A 17,741-nucleotide genomic window follows, 5' to 3' on the forward strand; every position below is an offset into this window, starting at 1 on the left:
CAGGCTTAGTTGCTCCGAGGCATGTGGGATCTTCCCGGACCAGGGATCGAACCCCCTTCCCCTGCATTGGCAGGCGGATTCTTAATCACTACACCACCAGGGAAGTCCTTAGATTTATTCTTATTTAGCATCCCCCATAGCTTCCAGTAGAATGTGTTTTAGCCAAGTAACAATAAGATTATTTAGGAAAGACAGATTTCATAAAGCACATTAAATAATTTTTTCCCCTTAGGTAATAAGTAACTGGAAGGAAAAGTGAAAAATTAGAGCAGACTGGATGAAGTTTGTAAACGGTTTAAAGTTCTTTAACAGATAAAAAGGTAGCATGATGATGTGAGAAGAACCAGGACACACTGAGAGCCAAGGGCCTTTAGCTCTAGTTTTACCTCACCTTCTTGAGCAAATCTCTTCTTTTTTCTGGGTTCAATTTTCCTTCTGTAAAAAATAGGGTTGTACTAGATAATGATCTCTAGGAGTGCTTCCAGTTCTTAATGCTCTGTGACTCTAATTCTAGTGAGATTTGTCCATAACTCCAATATGCTCCTGGGTCAGATTGGAGTGGATCGTGGTCTCTTAATCACAAGACTCTCTGCTCTTTGATTACATACAGCCAGCTGTAGACTGCCTCAGGGCTGCATACCCTACACATGGTCTGATGGTAGTGAACTTTCTCTTTATCCTCCTAGCCTCCAAGTCACAGATTTTTTTTTCAGGTAACTATTTCAGTGAGGTTTAGAAATAGAGCCATAAAAGTTATAAATGTAGATTGGAAGTTGTATTAATACCAGGGTCTTGGCAGGATAATGATAGTGCTGAGCAGACATAAACTGCTCTGTTATAAGCACCTGAGAGGGCACAGATTTTCTGATTCATCTTTGTGCTTTCCACAGTGCCCAGTGAAGGAAATTGACAATTATTTATTACTATTATTTGAGTCCTTGCTATATTACTACGCACTATACTATGGTTTAGATGTTTTTCTCATTTAATCATTTCAGTAGCTTATGAGATAGTGTTGGCCTTATTTTATACAGGAAACTGAGATCTTAAAAGAGTCAAGAAGGTTTAAACTAGTTTTTATGTGATGCCTGAGCCTGTAGTCTTTCTTGCCTCAGTATGCTGCCTAGCAAAGACATATCCATTGGGTGCACTCAGTGAGTGTTAACTCAGTGAAATAACTTGTGAAATGTTTTATGTTCATTGTTTTGGATCTTTATGTGAGTCTTTTTTTTTCTTAAATTTATTTATTTATTGCACACAGGCTTTCTCTGGTTGTGGCGAGTGGGGGCTACTCTTCGTTGTGGTGAGCAGGCACCCCGTTGCCGTGGCTTCTCTTATTGCGGAGCACAGGTTCTAGGCACGTGGGCTTCAGTAGTTGCAGCACATGGGCTCAATGGTTGTGGTTCACGGGCTCTAGAGCGCAGGCTCAATAGTTGTGGCGCATGGGCTTAGTTGCTCCGAGGTGTGTGGGATCTTCCTGGAGCAGGGATTGAACCCCTGTCTCTTGCATTGGCAGGCGGATTCTTAATCCCTGCGCCACCTAGGAAGTCCTATTTAAAAAAATAATTTGGCTTGGTCTTGCGGCATGTGGGATCTTAGTTCCCTGACTAAGGATGGAACCTGAGCCCCCTGCAGTGGGGAAGTGTGGAGTGCTAATCACTGGACCACAGGAACTCCCCTGTGTTAGTATTTTTAGAAGGGAGGAATAGCGAGTTCTAATAGGCCAACTGGGTATCTTACTAATAGGACATCCTTAAGGCAAGGCAACATGTGGTTGGCAGTTGTGTTCCAAAGTAAAAATTTAAACCTGAGAGAGGGACTGGAAGTTGAGGATAGGGAGGGCAGAAATTAGGAAGGAGATCTCTTTTCATTATATACTCTTGTACAGGTTGAAATTTTTACTATGCATATGTTACTATGATGAAAAAACTAGGTAAAAAATTAAATGTAAGTTTGCTCAGGCAAATGAAACAGTTTAAGTTAATATCTCAAGTTCTATGATTCTGTATATGTTTTTCCCTTTTAAAAAACTGTGTATATGTGCTACAATATGGATGAACGTTGAAGATATGCTGGGTGACATAAGTTAGATATGAAAGGACAATACTGTATGATTCCACTTATATGAGATACCTAGAATAGTGAAATTCATAGAGACAGAGTAGAATGGTGGTGGGGATGTTACTATTTAATGGGTACACAGTTTGTGTTTTGGCAGATGAGAAAGTTCTGGAGGTGGATGGTGGTGATGGTTGCATACCAGTGTGAATGTGCTAAATGCTGCTGATCTGTACTGTATGCCTAAGAATGGTTAAAATGATATATTTTGTGTTATGTGTACTTTACCGTAGTTAAAAAAACACATTATATAGCTAATATCTTTCATTTGTTTGTCATTCAACACCAGTGTACAAAAAGGAATTTGATCTGGTACTTGCCCTCAAGGAGCAAAGTAGTCTAGTAATATTGCATGATTAGTAGTTTTCAAGGAAATAGAGGCTTAAGCTGTAAGGAAATGGTGATAGCTTATAAAAAGTTATAATGTGATAAAAATAAATTCTGGAAAAGTAGCTGTTACAATTTCCCAACAATCTTATGCTGGATAGGCAAGAGGATTCAGATGAAAATGTTATTATTTTGCCCTGAGGCACCTTTACATAGCCTGAGAGCAAGATTGTAAAAACCACCTGTCTAGGTAGGAACTGTCAGGTACACAGATGGCATGTTTATCCCTCTCTGTTGTAAATTGAGAACCTGGGGCACAGACTAATGATGTCATTTAGGGGTCATGCTCGTTCAGCCTGGAATCAAGTATAGATTTGGGTTTGTTGCCAGAGTGTTCTGCTGCTTTAAGAGATTTTGAAGATGTGTCTTATATTGAGTCTGCCATAAATCCAAATTCTGAATTATCAAGAGAGAGAATATAATTGTTTAATGGCCTTGTGACTACCCATACCAGCTAGTTGAAGTCTTGTTGTCTTTTAACTCTGTCGTTTTGACATCGGCCTGATTAATTATTATTGAGTACTAATGATGTGCTAAGCACTTTCAGTAACTTTATACATATTAATTTATTCAATTTTCATAACCCTTTGTAGTAGGAACCAGTTTTACAGATAAAGAAACAGAGATAGTGAGATTTAATTAAGAAACTTACCACAGGTCTCAAAGTTACTAGTTGGTGGAGTGGGAGTCAAATCTAGGCAGTCTAGTTTTAGAGTTGTGCTTTTTTTTTTTTAAATTGGTTAGTGCTCTGCAGATTGCTTTGGGATGGTTGATTACTAATTTTATTTGCTTTACTGTAAGTTGCTGGGCATAAGTATTAAAAAATGACATTCTCTACCATTTGAGATCTTACGGTTTTGAGAATTACTGTTCATTAAGGGTTTATTCTTTTTTAAAAATATTTATGTATTTATTTATTTGGCTGCGTCGGGTCTTAGTTGCAGCACGCAGGCCTCTCTAGTTGTGGCTCGAGGGCTCTAGAACGTGTGGGCTCAGTAGTTGTGGCCCCCAGGCTTAGTTGCCTGGTGGCATGTGGGATCTTAGTTTCCTGACCAGGGCTTGAACTGGTGTCCCCTGCGTTGGAAGACAGATTCTTAACCATTGGAAGACAGATTCGCAACCACCAGGGAAGGCCCTAAGGGTTTATTCTTTTAAAAATATTTATTTATTTGGTTGTGTCAGGTCTTAGTTGTGGCTCGTTGGCTCCTTAGTTGTGGCTTGCCAGCTTCTTAGTTGTGGCATGCTAACTTAACCCTTAGTTGAGGCATGCATAAGGGTTCTAGTTCTCTGACCAGGGATCCAACCCTGGCCCCATGCATTGGGAACACAGACCCTTAACCACTGAACCACCAGGGAAGTCCCCCCCTAAGGGTTTATTCTTATTTGGCCATTTGCACTAAATGACTTTGTTACGCAAATTATGTAAATTGAATACAGTCTTTATAATGCAAGTGTGTTAGTAAGAAGAATGGGATTCTTTTGGTGGGGATAACACTTCTCTTAATTGGGGTCCAAAGTTAACCCATCACAATTGATGACAAATGTTCATCTGTTAATGATGAAGTCTGTAGTGAGATTTTACATATGTCATCTTTGAAAATGTCTTTTCGCACAGATAGGTCCTGCCAAATACTAATATTAATCCATGAACATATGATTTTAATTGAGCATGTTTATCACTTGGAAGGCATTTCTAGAATTCTGTTAGCTTCTTTTCTCAATATTTACTTTTTAGCCTACCATTACACTGCACATTACTTATTTCCAGTTGAAGATTAGGTGGAAGCTCCTGGGTTGCATTTAGATGGATATTGAAATATGGAGATTTCTTTTCCACTTGCATTGAGGAAATAGGCTAAAACTGTAGTTTTAGCTAAGAAAATATGTCTGCTTCAAATTTGTATGGGAATGAAGATCTCATTGCTTGTTTTAACTTTTGACAGTACAGGAAATGAAAAAAGTAACAATACTTGTGATTCAAAGTTTGTTCAATTTAATTTGCTGTAGTATGTTTCCCATAGAAGTGCTGTTTTGCCTTAATTTTCTTTTAAGTAATTATTTATTTATTGGCAGTGTTGGGTCTTTATTGTTGTGCGCGGGCTACTCTTCATTGCGGTGCACAGGCTTCTCATTGTGGTGGCGTCTCTTGTTGTGGAGCATGGGCTCTAGGTGCATGGGCTCAGCAGTTGTGGCTCACGGGCTCTAGAGCGCAGGCTCAGTAGTTGTGGCGCACGGGTTTAGTTGTTACTCGCCATGTGGGATCTTCCTGGAGCAGGGATTGAACCCATGTCCCCTGCATTGGCAGGCGGAGTCTCAACCACTGCACCACCAGGGAAGTCCCTTGTCTTAATTTTCAAATGGATTTATTGAGAAACGTTGTTAAGTGTGCAGCAAAAGCTAATTTGCAAAGCCATTAAGTATTCAGTAATAGTGTTTAAAGGTGATCCTTCAGAAGAATTTCAGATTCAGCCTTGAGCTAAAAAAAATCACAGTAAAATGTTACTGCTGCTAAACCATTTAACTGCTGTTTGGTAGGGCAAGTCAGGATTCACCTTCTGTTTCTGACGAAAATTCATAGAACTGATGGTGGTTACAAAAGTGGATTGAGAGCAAATGAAGGTCACTCTTGACAATACTGGTTCAGTAGCACGTGATAGATTTTTTTTGCAGAGTATCTGGTGGTGAACAGTACAGTGAATAAACCATATGCTCAAAATACTTTACATTTTCACAAGCTTTGTAAAATTGTCCAACTAAGCCTTTTTCCACACACTTTTACCACCATTATTTGTGCACATCTTAGCAGATTCAAGTTCAGATTGTATTGAATTCTCTCAACTTTTTTGAAAAGACTCTTGCCAGTAGTTGTTCCACACAGACTGTTCATAGTGTTCAGTCACTTCAAACTCAGCGCTGACTTCACTAGATAACTGAGCAGTGTCTGTTGAATCATCAAGAACCATGCAACACCACCCACAATCATTTGCCTTTTTTTAAAAAAAATGTTTTATTTTTCAACAGTTTGACTTAGTCTGGGAAAATAGTACATAGTGTTCCCCTGTATACCCTATATCCATTTCCCCTGTTAACACCTTACATTAGTATGGTACACTGGTCAAAACTAATGAACCAATATCGGTACATTGGTATATTCTTATTAATTAGAGTCCATACTTTATTCAGATTTCCTTACTTTTTTGTTTGTTTTTATTATGATTATTTTAAAAATTTTTTACTTTGGTGCACTTTGTGACATGCGGGATCTTTAGTTCCCTGACCAGGGATCGAACCCATACTCCCTGCAGTGGAAGTGCAGAATCTTAACCACTGGACCACCAGGGAGATCCCCAGATTTCCTTAGTGTTCACCTAATGTCCTTTTTCTTTTCCAAGATCTCATCTAAGATATACATTAAGTTGTCACGTCTCCTTAGGCTTCTCTTGGCTGTGGCAATTTCTCACACTTTTCTTATTTTTGGTGACCTTGATAGTTTTGAAGAGTATTGGTTAGCTATATTATAGAATGTCCCTCAATTGGGATTTATGTAATATTTTTCTCATGAAAATAATATTAGATAATAGTGTTACATGTTTTGGGGAGAAAGACCACAGAGGTAAAGTGCCACATCATATCAAGGAATACATGCTATCAGTGTGACTTCTTGTTAACCTTGATTATCTGGCTAGGTTTCACCACTATAAATTACTCCCTCCTCCCTGTCATAGTATACTTTTTGGAAGAAAATTGCTAGGCATACTCACCTTCACTTTTAAGTAGTGGAGTAAATACATAAATTACTTGTAATACTCCTGCATGGAAGATTGGTCTTATCCATTTATTTATTAATTTATTCATTTAGTCACTTATTTATATCAGTATGGACTCATGGGTATTTTTGTTGTAATCCAATACTTTATTTTGCTGTAATTTTTCTGATTTTTACTAGAGCTCTTTCAGTTGGACATTGTCCTTTGGACATACCCCCTTTATTGTGTGTGGTGGTGTTTTTTGTTGTTGTTGTTGAGCACTTCCCTTACTCTGGCACTATAAGATACTCCCAAGCTCATACTGTGTATCCCCTCTCCCAGTCCTAGATTCAGCCATTTCTTCAAGGGGCCCTGGTTTCTCTTATTGGAAAATGGTATTAGAAATCAACGTCTGGGTGCTAGGTGTGCTCATTGCTACTGGAGGGTTATTGCTTCTAGGTCTTCTCACACTGCACCGTTTGCTTTAAATGGGTAATATTCAAAGTCCATTTTCCCTTATTGTTTTAATGTAATTGATATGTGCTGGTAAATAATAATAATAGGATGTGATATGACAGAATACAAGGTACTTGCAATGCTTTTTAGTTACAGTTGCTTCAGCATAATTTGTAGCAGCACAAAGTGGTGAGACCACTGCTTGCAGTCACTTTTGCAACTACTCTGCTGTTGTAGCGTGAAAGCAGTTATCTATAAACAAATGAATGTGTCTGTGTTCCAATAAAACTATTCATGGGTAGTGAAATTGGAATTACATAGAATTTTCGCACGTCATGAAATCCTCTTGATATTTTTCTACCATTAAAAAAAAAAAAATGTAGAAATTGGGGAATTCCCTGGCTGTCCAGTGGGTAGGACTCCACACTTCCACTCAGGGGCATGGGTTTGATCCCTGGTCAGGAAACTAAGATCCTGCTGCAAGCCGCGAGGGTGGCCCAAAAAAAAAAGTAGAAAACTGTTTTTAACTCATAGGTGGTACAAAAACAGGTTGGGCTTTGTGACATCGTTTGCTCACCCCCGAAGCATAGAAGGCCCTGTATACAGGACACATTTGGAGGTACCTGTCTTTCTCTCCAAACCATTCATAGTAATTTCACCAGTCTTGGATTCCGTCTTGGTCCCTGCTTGATATTGGGGAAGCTACTTGGAAAAAGAGAATGGTTTTCTGTGGTAAAACACTAAAGGTTTATTTGCCTAGCTCTCATAATCTTATCAGTTCCTAGTATTTTGTGTTCAATGGGAAGTGGCGAAGATTAAATTTTGTCATTTATTGGCTACCTTGGGTTAACTTGAATAGAAGACACTGTCCTCTTTTGTTTACTTTTATTCAACTTGCTTTTGAAACTAGAGCACATTAGTCCTTCAGTATTATAGAAGCAGCATGTGCCTGGTGGTCTTCCTCCTTTTTTTTTTTTTTTTTTTCCTGTCACAGTGGGCAGCATGCGGGATCTTAGTTCCCCAACCAGGGATCAAACCTGTGCCCCCTGCATTGGGAGTGGGGAGGCCAGGGACCTCTGCTGGACCACCAGGGAAGTCCCTTCCTGGTGGTTTAAAGGACTAGCTTTGATCTCAGGTTCATAGGAGCAGGCAGGGTCATGTTTGTACTTCCTTATCTTCTATATCTCTCAATAAAAGATTATTAGAGGTGTGTGAGGTGAGATAAGAAAAAATTTCAAGTCTTCTTTAAATGTAGGAAGTAAAAATGCTATGCTCTTAGAATACTGTTTTTGACCTACATAAACTGTGTGTATTTAAAGTGTACAATTTGAAAATTTTTTTCTTATTAGTAGTGCGTATATGGCAATCCCAATCTCCCAATTCATCCCACCCCAAACCCTGTCCCCCGCTTTCCCCACTTGGTGTCCATATGTGTGTTCTCTACATTTGTGTCTCTATTTCTATGCTCTTAGAATATTGGTGTTCACTGTATTTGGATTTAGGAACCGAGTTATGTAAGGTATAGTGTGTGGAACGTGGGTGCATTCTGAGCTGCTGAGCTGCACTCTTGTCTAAGCTACTGCTGTCCTTTTCCTGGACAATTGTAGGCAGTATCTAAAAATTTCTTCTGCCTTTGTCCTGTTAAGGTCTGTTCTACCCTCAACAGCCAAAATGATCCTTTTAAAACATAATTCTGGTCCTTACTCCTCTGCTCAGAGCACTGCTGTGGCTGCCTGCATAATCTGTAGGCAAACCAAAGTCCTTACAATGGCTTGCATGTCCCTGACCTGATCTTCCAGCTGCTCCTGGAAACTATTTGCATTGCAGCCACTCTTTTTTCTCTCTTCCTCAGACACACCAAGCATGTTCCCTCTGCGGGGTCTTTGCACTCGCTCTTTCCTCTATTTGGTCCCCTTTGCCTTCAGATAAAGTACAGCATGTTGTTTCTCTTCATCTTTGCCTTCTCTGACCACTTTACATAAAAGAGTAAACTCTTATTCCCCACGTGCTCCCATATGCCCCTTAGAATGTAAGCTCCAGGAATGAAGAGGTTTTTAATTGGTGAATCTCCATTGCCTGAAATAGTGCCTGGCAATGTAGTAGGTACTTAATAAATTTTTGTTGAAGTAAGTGGACAGTTGGAAAGGAAATTGTGTAGAAGGGGTAAAGGTATATTGTCAGCAGTGCTGTGGTATTCTTGGTAGTATACTGGTATCTGACAAAGGGAGGGTCAGGAGAATGAGCCCACCCATCGCAACAATGGAAAATTGAAGATTTGTTGGGAGGAGAAAATTCTTACAAGCGTCCGAGAAGTTGTTAATGGGGAAGAAGTGTGATGGGGTTGTAAAAAGGAAGGGTGTGTGTGTGTGTTTGTGAACTGGTTAGGATTTTGAAGGTGCATGTATTGGAACAGTCCTTTTATCAGTGCATTGTAGAGTAAGCGGTTCCTAGTTTTGTAGCAGTCATCGGGGGTTCCCTCAAGCTGACTGATGTGAGCCCCTGTGCTTCTGCAGTTAGAAACAGGGAAAGAACTTCCAGTTGATGTAACCTAGGATGAATTCCCAGAATGACCTGCAAGAATATATGCAAAAGTATTTTGAAAGAATGAATTTTTGTAAGTGCTATATTTTTGTTATTTACCAACTAAGTAAATATATACCAACATTGTCATTAATTTGCTAAATGGTCTGACTGAATAGTAATTTCGTCTGGATAAGTCTTATCCTGTTAGTTTTAATGGTAGGTTTTTGTTGTCTCTTTGTAATGTTAGTTACCTGATAACCTTTGATATAAGTCAAGAGTTTATTGCTTGTGTATTGAGTTTACTCAGCAGACACATATCAGTGTTAGGTGTGTAGAGTTTGCAGCCTTGTGAGGAAAGTTGACTTATTAACAGACATAGTGATATGCATGTAAGGAGAACCATGTCTAGGGTAGCACAGAGAAGCAGTAGCTAACCCAGCGTGGGTGAGCCTAGGGACAGCTTGCTGTGGAAGGACACCCTCGTAAGAATGAGTAGCAGTTTGGTGAGAGGGGAGGAGGCTTTCTCGGCTGAGGGCCTCACACATACTGAGAGACTGTAGCTTAAGGATTCCTTTCTTTCCTGGCTAACTAGGCAAGAATTCAGCTACGTGCAAACTACAGGTTTCAGAGAAAGCTAAGGTGGGTATCCTTGATTAAGTGAATGAGTAAGTGGAAAAAGAAAAGATTAACATCAAGATTGCATCTTCAGATTATTTAATTCTTGGGTACCTTCCTACTTTACAGTATTATGGATGAACGATAAAACTTTAATAAGCCAGGAGTGAGGATGTTAACTACATACTAAGCTTGCTGATCGTGGAACTTTGTTTTCTTGTTTGTTTGGGATAATATTACATTGCTCTGATATATGGCTATATTAGTAATGTTTAGATCTGGGAACATTTAAACAACTGAATCTGAAAGGGGTTTTTTTGTGCTTTGAGGGATGAGTGTGGGGAGTTGTTTTAACTTGAAATGGGTTTGTTAAATTTAGTTCAGCATATTTGAAAGTTTTTTGTTTCAAGCATCTAATTCTTCTGAAGTTATTCTCCAGGTTGAATTATGGAGTTTGCAAATTAAACTTGTATAATGAAAGCCATAGCTCCTGAAGTATTGCCCGTGAAAGTATCAGGTTACAAGAGGAAGGTTTTAACTTTCCAGGCTGCAGCCTTTCTTGTAGGAGGTTGGGGCAGATGAAAATGAGTGTGAGAGACAGAGACCCTCAGGCCAGTACACTTTGGAGAGAATCCTGTGTCCACTTGGATTCTCTTAAGTTGAGGGCTAAAGGAGAGTTTCTACTTAGAGATTCCAAGCTATTTCAAGATGCAGTCTGCAGTGTTTAGGTAGCTATTTTATCACTGCTTATTTCTTCTCATTCCAGAGTTGTTTCCTGACTTTGTAAGTTGGATAAGCCAGCGGCACTGCCAGTATTCTCTGAGGTGGTGCCTGTTTGGGATCTGGTGCAAGTCGAATCATTGTTCAAATAAGGTAAATGCATGGTGGTAAAAGGAACTAATAATAACTTCACTGGCTTATAAAACCAGTCTTGTGTTGTTTATCTAGAAGATTCCTTAGTGGAGGTTCTGGATTCTTATTAAGCAATATTTATTTTTCAGTTTAACAAACTGAAAAAAGGTGATAAAGTAGCTTTGTTCTCCTCTCTGATTCCATCCCAAGTTGTAGAATCAGCAGTTACTTTCTTATTTTAACTAACTTTGGAGTTTTTAACTAATACATATTTATTCACTTAGACATATTGAAAAAGGCCATAAACTTGATACATATATAGTCACTGTTAATAGCCTGGCGAACAGTCTCTTTCCATGCATATGTTACTTGGATATGTGTGTGTATAAGCAAAAGTGGAGTTTTGCCTTTTTGTCGCCTGGTTCTTGTTAATAAGAAAACGTTTTTTTCTGTTTGCATTTTTAAATGACTTATGGCATCTCATCATTGGATGTGCCATATAATTTATCTAACTAGTTCCTTTTTGGTAAACATTTGGACTTTTCTCTCATTTTTCCATGTGCTAGATAACTATATGGTGGACATGAATAAATTCATGTATACAGTTGATTTCCCCCCCATAGTACAATTTCTTCTCTTAAATTTTAAAAAGCTTTTTATATATTTATTTAAACCTTTTTTGTATTACTTTTTATTAATACATGTACAAAAACCATATACATAGTCATCAGACCATCAGCTCCATAGGGCTTTTTATGAAAAACAGTCCCTCCTGTCCCCTTCCCAGTCCCTAGAAGCAATCATTTCCAACTCTTTACTGTTTCTTTTGGTGTTACCTCTAAATAATAAGCTTATTTTGCTACTTATGGATTTGCCAGTTTGGGGTATTGTCTTTTAACTTCCTATTTTGGATAGTAGTAGAATTCTCTGACCACCTCACATGTCCACATTTATTGTTACTCTGGTAACGTATTTTTGGTTGGAGCAATGTTCTCTGTTAACAGTATTAAGATTATATATATCTTATTTACAGCCAAATCATGTTGTATGCTGTGGTTACTTTTCCTTTTTTTGTACAGCTTTTTGTTTTGTTAATAATTACCTTTTTCTGGTCTGTTTTATTTAGTTTTTATGTTCTTATCAGTAATTTCTTTCTAAACTCTACCTAGAAATATAAGTCTTCCTCAGTACTTTAAGCATTTCGGTTATATTATAAATTTTATCTTAGAGATATTTTCTAATCTGCTTCATTCCGAACGTGTGCTCTAGGCAGCTAGGCTGTTGTTATCCCAACATCATCATCCTGATGATTTTTCCTACCCTTTTTTGTTTTTGTTTATAGTAAGAAGAAGGAATTTAACATTTTGTATTGCCATTAATCAGTTATCCCAACTATTAATTTATCTTTTTTTTCTAGTGTTTTGAAAAGCCATCTTTATGAGGGTATATTAATAGGGTATATTTCTAAACTCTGTGTGTTTTGTTCCATTTGTTTGTCTAATCTTGTACTAATACTCAGTGTTTTTATTATCGTTGCCTTATTTCATTTTTGAATACTTAGTGATGCAAGCTCTTCATAACTCTCCAGCAAAATATAACTGATATTTCCATACTTCTTGTTTTTTACCATGTGGAACTCTGACAGTTCTTCAAGAGACTTAAGTATTGGAAACTAGAAAACAAAGACTAGAAGGACATGTACATAGGAAGCCAGTCGCATAATTTAAAAAATAAGCATACTGGATTTTTCCCTCTAAGATCCTTTGTTTTTTAAAGCTGCTTTTGATTTTTTTGATTAATTCAGTCAGTAGACGCTTGAGTGCTTGTTACTGTGCCTGTTCTCTGTGCTAGGGATAACCAGCAGTGAGCAAGACAGGAGCCCCGTTCTTGGGGAGCTTACATTCTAGTTTGGGAAGGCAGATAAGATAGTTTCAGATTTCCTAAGTGCTAGGAAAGAAATAGGACTACAAGATAACAGTGAGGAGTCATTAGGTAGAATGCTAAGGAAGACCTTTTCAAGTTAGATGACAAGCTGAGATCTGAAGGATGACAAAGGAGCCAGCCATGCTTTAAATTGCAGAAGAGCATTCATGTAGCTAGAATGGCAAGTGTAAAGGTGCTGAGACTATAAATGCCTGTGAGTGTTCAAGGAACAGAAAGAAAGCCTTTGTGGCTCTGGTAAAGCGATTGAATGGGGAGAGAGTGGTTTGAGATGATGTTGGAGAAGTAGGCAGGGGCCAGATCATTTAGAATCTTGAAATTATGGCAGGCTGGAGCTTTCATATATAAATCTGATGAATTCAATTTTGTTCCTTTAAAAAACAAAAAACAAATACAAGATGTTCTAGAAAATAATTAGACCTACTTCTCTGTGTAGTTAATATGCTGATCCTTATGAGCCAGAGAGGGGAGTTGCACTGATCACATGTATCTGAAGTAAGTTCTGGTTGAGTGTTTGGATCTATCTAGGCTTAGGGTAGTTGAGTGGTCTCTAAATTTAGATAGCTTGGGATGGTGCCTTAATTAATTCATTAATTTAGATGGAAGCAACAAATTGGGTTCTTGATTTCTTTTGTAGACTTGGGTGACTGGTAAGATCCAGAATGATAGCAGATCTTGAAATTATTTTTGGTTTCTTATGTAGAGTTGTGTGTGTATTTAGGACATCTCTCTTTTTATCCCCCTCAACTTGTCTTTCCATTTGTATCTGTACTTTACCAGATAACAGGTAGTTATCTCAACAGGAAAGTCTTAGGGGATGAAGACTAGAAACTGCAAAAATAAATGATGAATATAAATGTGACTACTACTGGGTAAGATTCAAAACTTGAGCATTTGGAAAGACATAATCATTGTTGTCCTTAAGGACCACGCCATCCAAGAGAAGTCCAGTGTGAGCCACATGTAATTTCAAATTTCCTAGCAGCCACATTAAGAAAATAAATAAAAAGGAGCAGGTGGAATTAATTTTAATGATATATTTTATATAATTTAATATATCCAACACATTCTCATTTCAACATGTAATTAATGTAAAAAATTCTTAATGAGGTATTTTATATTCTGGGTTTTGTACTAAGTCTTTGAAATCCTGTATTTTGTACCTACAGCTCATCCCAGTTCAGGCTAGCCACGTTTCAGGTGCTCAGTAGCTACATGTGTATGGGACACTGCAGCTCTTAGGGCTCACCCTTCTGAAGGAATGGATAAGTTGATATGATTTAGTTATTGAAAGATACCCTGCCACGTTCCGAACATAATTCAAAGCAGTGGTAGTTTAATGTATAAGGAAATAAATTTAAACATACATTTCTACCCCCTCTAAACCTCTGTGTGATAAACTTGTTTGGGGAAGATGATTTGATCTTAAAAAGACTAACGCCTGTAACAGATATCAAACAACTTATCTCCTGAGAGAGTTGTAAGCAGACTTTATGTAGAACAAGCTTGAAGTGGAACTCCATGTAAATAGTGGCTGTCTTTGTATCAATGGTGGGATGATTTACTTGATGAAGAGAGACCACAGTCCTAGTCCTTGGAATCTGTAAAGAATGTCCATAAACCAGTGGTTCAGAATCCCTTTCCAGCTTTCCTGAATAAGAATCTTGATAGATGGACCTTTTAAAAAGCTCTGAAAAAAAAAAATAAAAAAAATAAAAAGCTCTGTAGGTGATTTCAGTACGTACCGCTGGTTTAGCCCAGGGTCATAGAAACAATAATTTCATTAAAAAAAATTGTCGTGACATGATTGGCTGTTTAACTTAGTTTAAAAAAAAAGGTTATCATAATGAGAGCTGGAAGGAGGCCAAAGGTGATTGGTTAACATAGCCTGTAGTATCTTCATCAAGTTAGGAAAGCTGAGAGTTCCTGTAAAAAATGGGAAGGTTGTATTCCCCCATGGTAACACATTTAAAACAGGAACTAAAATTGCTGTCACCCTCCCCTAGGGATATAGGAGAGGAGCCTCTGGGGTGAATTGAAGATTATTTAAGTTGCTGATTGTGCTGTTTATTCTGTTTCTCTGATGATGAAGGGTTAATTGCATAGATGATCCTGAGCTTAATAGACACCCATTGAGCAAATTCTCAGGAGAAGATACCATAAGTTGCCTACGCTGGGTTTGAGATGAATAAGTTCCAAATGAGTGGCCCCTCAGTTTGCTGTTGATTTTTCCCTGCTACCATCCAGCAGCAAAGGGATTTATTCTGCAAAGGTCAGGACCTTAGAATTTGACCTTTTGTTGCTTCTGTGTACTTCTTCAGTGCAACACATGCCAGTTTAGCCAGTAAAGTTATAAAACACTTTATTGTTCTGTGTAAGAAGATATCTGATTGCTTACTAATAGCAAGAGAATAGAATCAGTGGTGAAATCTGTTTGCTCTCAGAGAAGTTCCTAAATATCTCCCTCTCACCGCTCTAGGGTTGTAGCTAAACGTAGCTTAAGGTGTGAAGTCACTTGCTGAATGCCAGGCAATTTACATGCACTGTTTAATTCCTGTGGCGGTCTTGTGAGGTGTAGGTCATGTTTGGAAGGTTGAGAAAGTATCTTGTCCAGCTGATGGGTGGAGGAGCCAAGTTTTGAATCCAGTTATTTTTTGGTGCCAAAGCCACTACTCACTGTAAAACCTAGCCCAGTATTATAAAGTGAATCTCTAGGGTTCCGTTCATTTGGTTCGGGGAACTTTATTTTTTCTTTCTCTTTCTCTGCCTCTCTGTCTCTCACTCTCACTCTCACTCTGTGTCTCTCTTTCTTTCTTGGATATGTTGGGTCTTTGTTGCTGCACGCGAGCTTTCTGTGGTTGCGTCGAGTAGGGGCTACTCTTCATTGTGGTGCATGGGCTTCTCATCGTGGTGGCTTCTCTTGTTATGGAGCACGGGCTCTGTGCACTTGGGCTTCAGTAGTTGTGGCACTCGGGCTCAATAGTTGTGGCTCGTGGGCTCTAGAGCACAGGCTCAGTAGTGGCGCACGGGCTTAGTTGCTCTGCAGCATGTGGGGTCTTCCTGGACCAGAGATCGAACCCGTGTCCCCTGCATTGGCAGGCAGATTCTTTTTTTTTTTTTTTTTTAATTTTTGTAATATTTTCTATGTGCTTATACCTAAAATATACGTATTTTACCATCATGGAAATCAAGGAGCATGTCATGACATTTATTTAGATACAACAAAAAAGGACACAAAGAAATATTCATAGACTGCATATTCAAGAATTGGGAGCACATTTTAAGGAGTGTTTCAGATTAAAAAAGGGTTGAAGATGGAGTTACCTCTGCAGTGTTCTATTCAGTACGGACTGTCTGAAGATTGACTAGTGAGGTGTGAGCTCTGAATAAAGGTTTTTCCAATTCATAACATTAGTTTTCCTATGGTATGAATAACTGCGTAGGTCATAAGGTTAGAGCTGGGTTGAGACACATTTAGATAGTCACTATACTTGGAAGATTTCTTTTAATTATGAAATATCTGATAGTAATTGAGGCTGAATGCACAAAGCATTCAATGAGGGCTGGGAGGTGAGTAAAGCCTTTGCCACACTCAGTATATTTGAAAGTCTTTATAAAATGTATTCTTCAGTGACTTGTACGGTGTGATTGTTGGCTGAGGACCTTCACACACGCATAACATTTGAAGGTTTCTATCCATTATGTGTTCTCTGATGAATCCAAAGGTGGTGTTTTTGTCTGAAGACTTTGCCACATACATTACATTTGTAAGGTTTCTCTCCAAAATGAATTCCCAGATGGCTTGTAAGGGCTGCCTTGCTATGAAAGATCTTGCCACACTCATTACATATTTAAGGTTTCCATCCAGAATGAATTCTCTGATTAACTACAAGACGTCCTCTCTCATTAAAGGCCTTGACACACACATTACATTTGTAAGGTTTCTCTCCAGTATGAATTCTATGGTGAAGCAGGCGGATTCTTAACCACTGTGCCACCAGGGGGTCTGGGACAGGGCACTTTAGATGGATAGTTTGCTTTGGCGTATCCCCTCACTTACACCCACCTTTATATGCCCATCTTGAAATAACATTATATTATGGAAAACACTAAATGAAATCTGGATCCTCATTCTAGCTGTTTGCTTACTGTGTATTGGGATTATGGGTTCTCTTTCTACTGAGCAGGGATATCCCAATTATCTATCTACTTTGGTCCTCTCCTAATTGTGAGATGTGGACACCATTACCCCTGTCGTCTTCTTTTTTTTTTACAGTTAATTAATTAATTAATTAATTTTATTGGCTGTGTTGGGTCTTTGTTGCTGCACACGGGATTTCTCTGGTTGCGGTGAGTGCGGGCTACTCTTCATTGTGATGCGCTGGCTTCTCATTGCGGTGGCCTCTCGTTGCAGAGCACGGGCTCTAGGCGCATGGGCTTCAGTAGTTGTGGCACACGGGCTCAATAGTTGTGGCTCACAGGCTCTAGAGCGCAGGCTCAGTCGTTGTGGCACGCGGGCTTAGTTGCTCTGCAGCATGTGGTATCTTCCTGGGGCAGGGATTGAACCCGTGTCCCCTGCATGGGCAGGCGGATTCTTACTCACTGTGCCACCTAGGAAGCCCCTTCTTTTTTTTTTTTTTTTTAATAAACTTTATTTGAGAATAGTTTAAGATTTACAGAAAATTACAAGGATTGTACGGGATTGCTGTATTGGTTTGCTAGGGCTGCCATAACAAAGTATCACAAACTGGGCAGCTTACACAACAGCAATATATTGTCCCACAAATCTGGAGTCAAGAAGTTCAGAAGTCAAGAGGTTGGCAGGATTGTTTCCTTCTGAGACCTGTGAGGGAAGGATCTCTTCCAGATCTCTCTCGTTGGCTTGTGAAGGTGGCCGTCTTCTCCCTATGTCTCTCCGTATCGTTTTCTCTCCGTACATCTCTATGTCCAGATATCCCCCTTTTATAAGGATACCAGTCATATCTCTGTAAAGACCCTACCTCCAGATGAGGTCATGTTCTGAGGTGCTTGGTGTTAGGAATTCAACATATACATTTTGGGTTAGGGAGACACAATTTAACCTGTAACAGTCCCTATATTCCC

At 38.9% G+C, this 17,741-nt stretch overlaps 1 protein-coding gene across 7 annotated transcripts in view; it reads left to right on the plus strand.

The window, feature by feature from the left end:
* THRAP3 (thyroid hormone receptor associated protein 3) overlaps nt 1-17,741 on the plus strand; it is a 62,303-nt gene that overhangs the window by 11,856 nt on the left and 32,706 nt on the right. For 6 of the 7 annotated variants that reach the window (XM_057705411.1, XM_057705380.1, XM_057705422.1 and 3 more), the window contains one exon: nt 10,612-10,718. The exons of the other annotated variant lie outside the window; for it this stretch is intronic. The gene's annotated coding sequence lies outside the window, so the exon portion shown is untranslated. The remainder of the gene's footprint in view (nt 1-10,611; nt 10,719-17,741) is intronic. 7 annotated transcript variants of the gene reach the window in all.

The sequence above is a fragment of the Hippopotamus amphibius genome, chromosome 1 (assembly GCF_030028045.1).
Source record: "Hippopotamus amphibius kiboko isolate mHipAmp2 chromosome 1, mHipAmp2.hap2, whole genome shotgun sequence".
Classification (NCBI taxonomy): Eukaryota; Metazoa; Chordata; class Mammalia; order Artiodactyla; family Hippopotamidae; genus Hippopotamus; species Hippopotamus amphibius.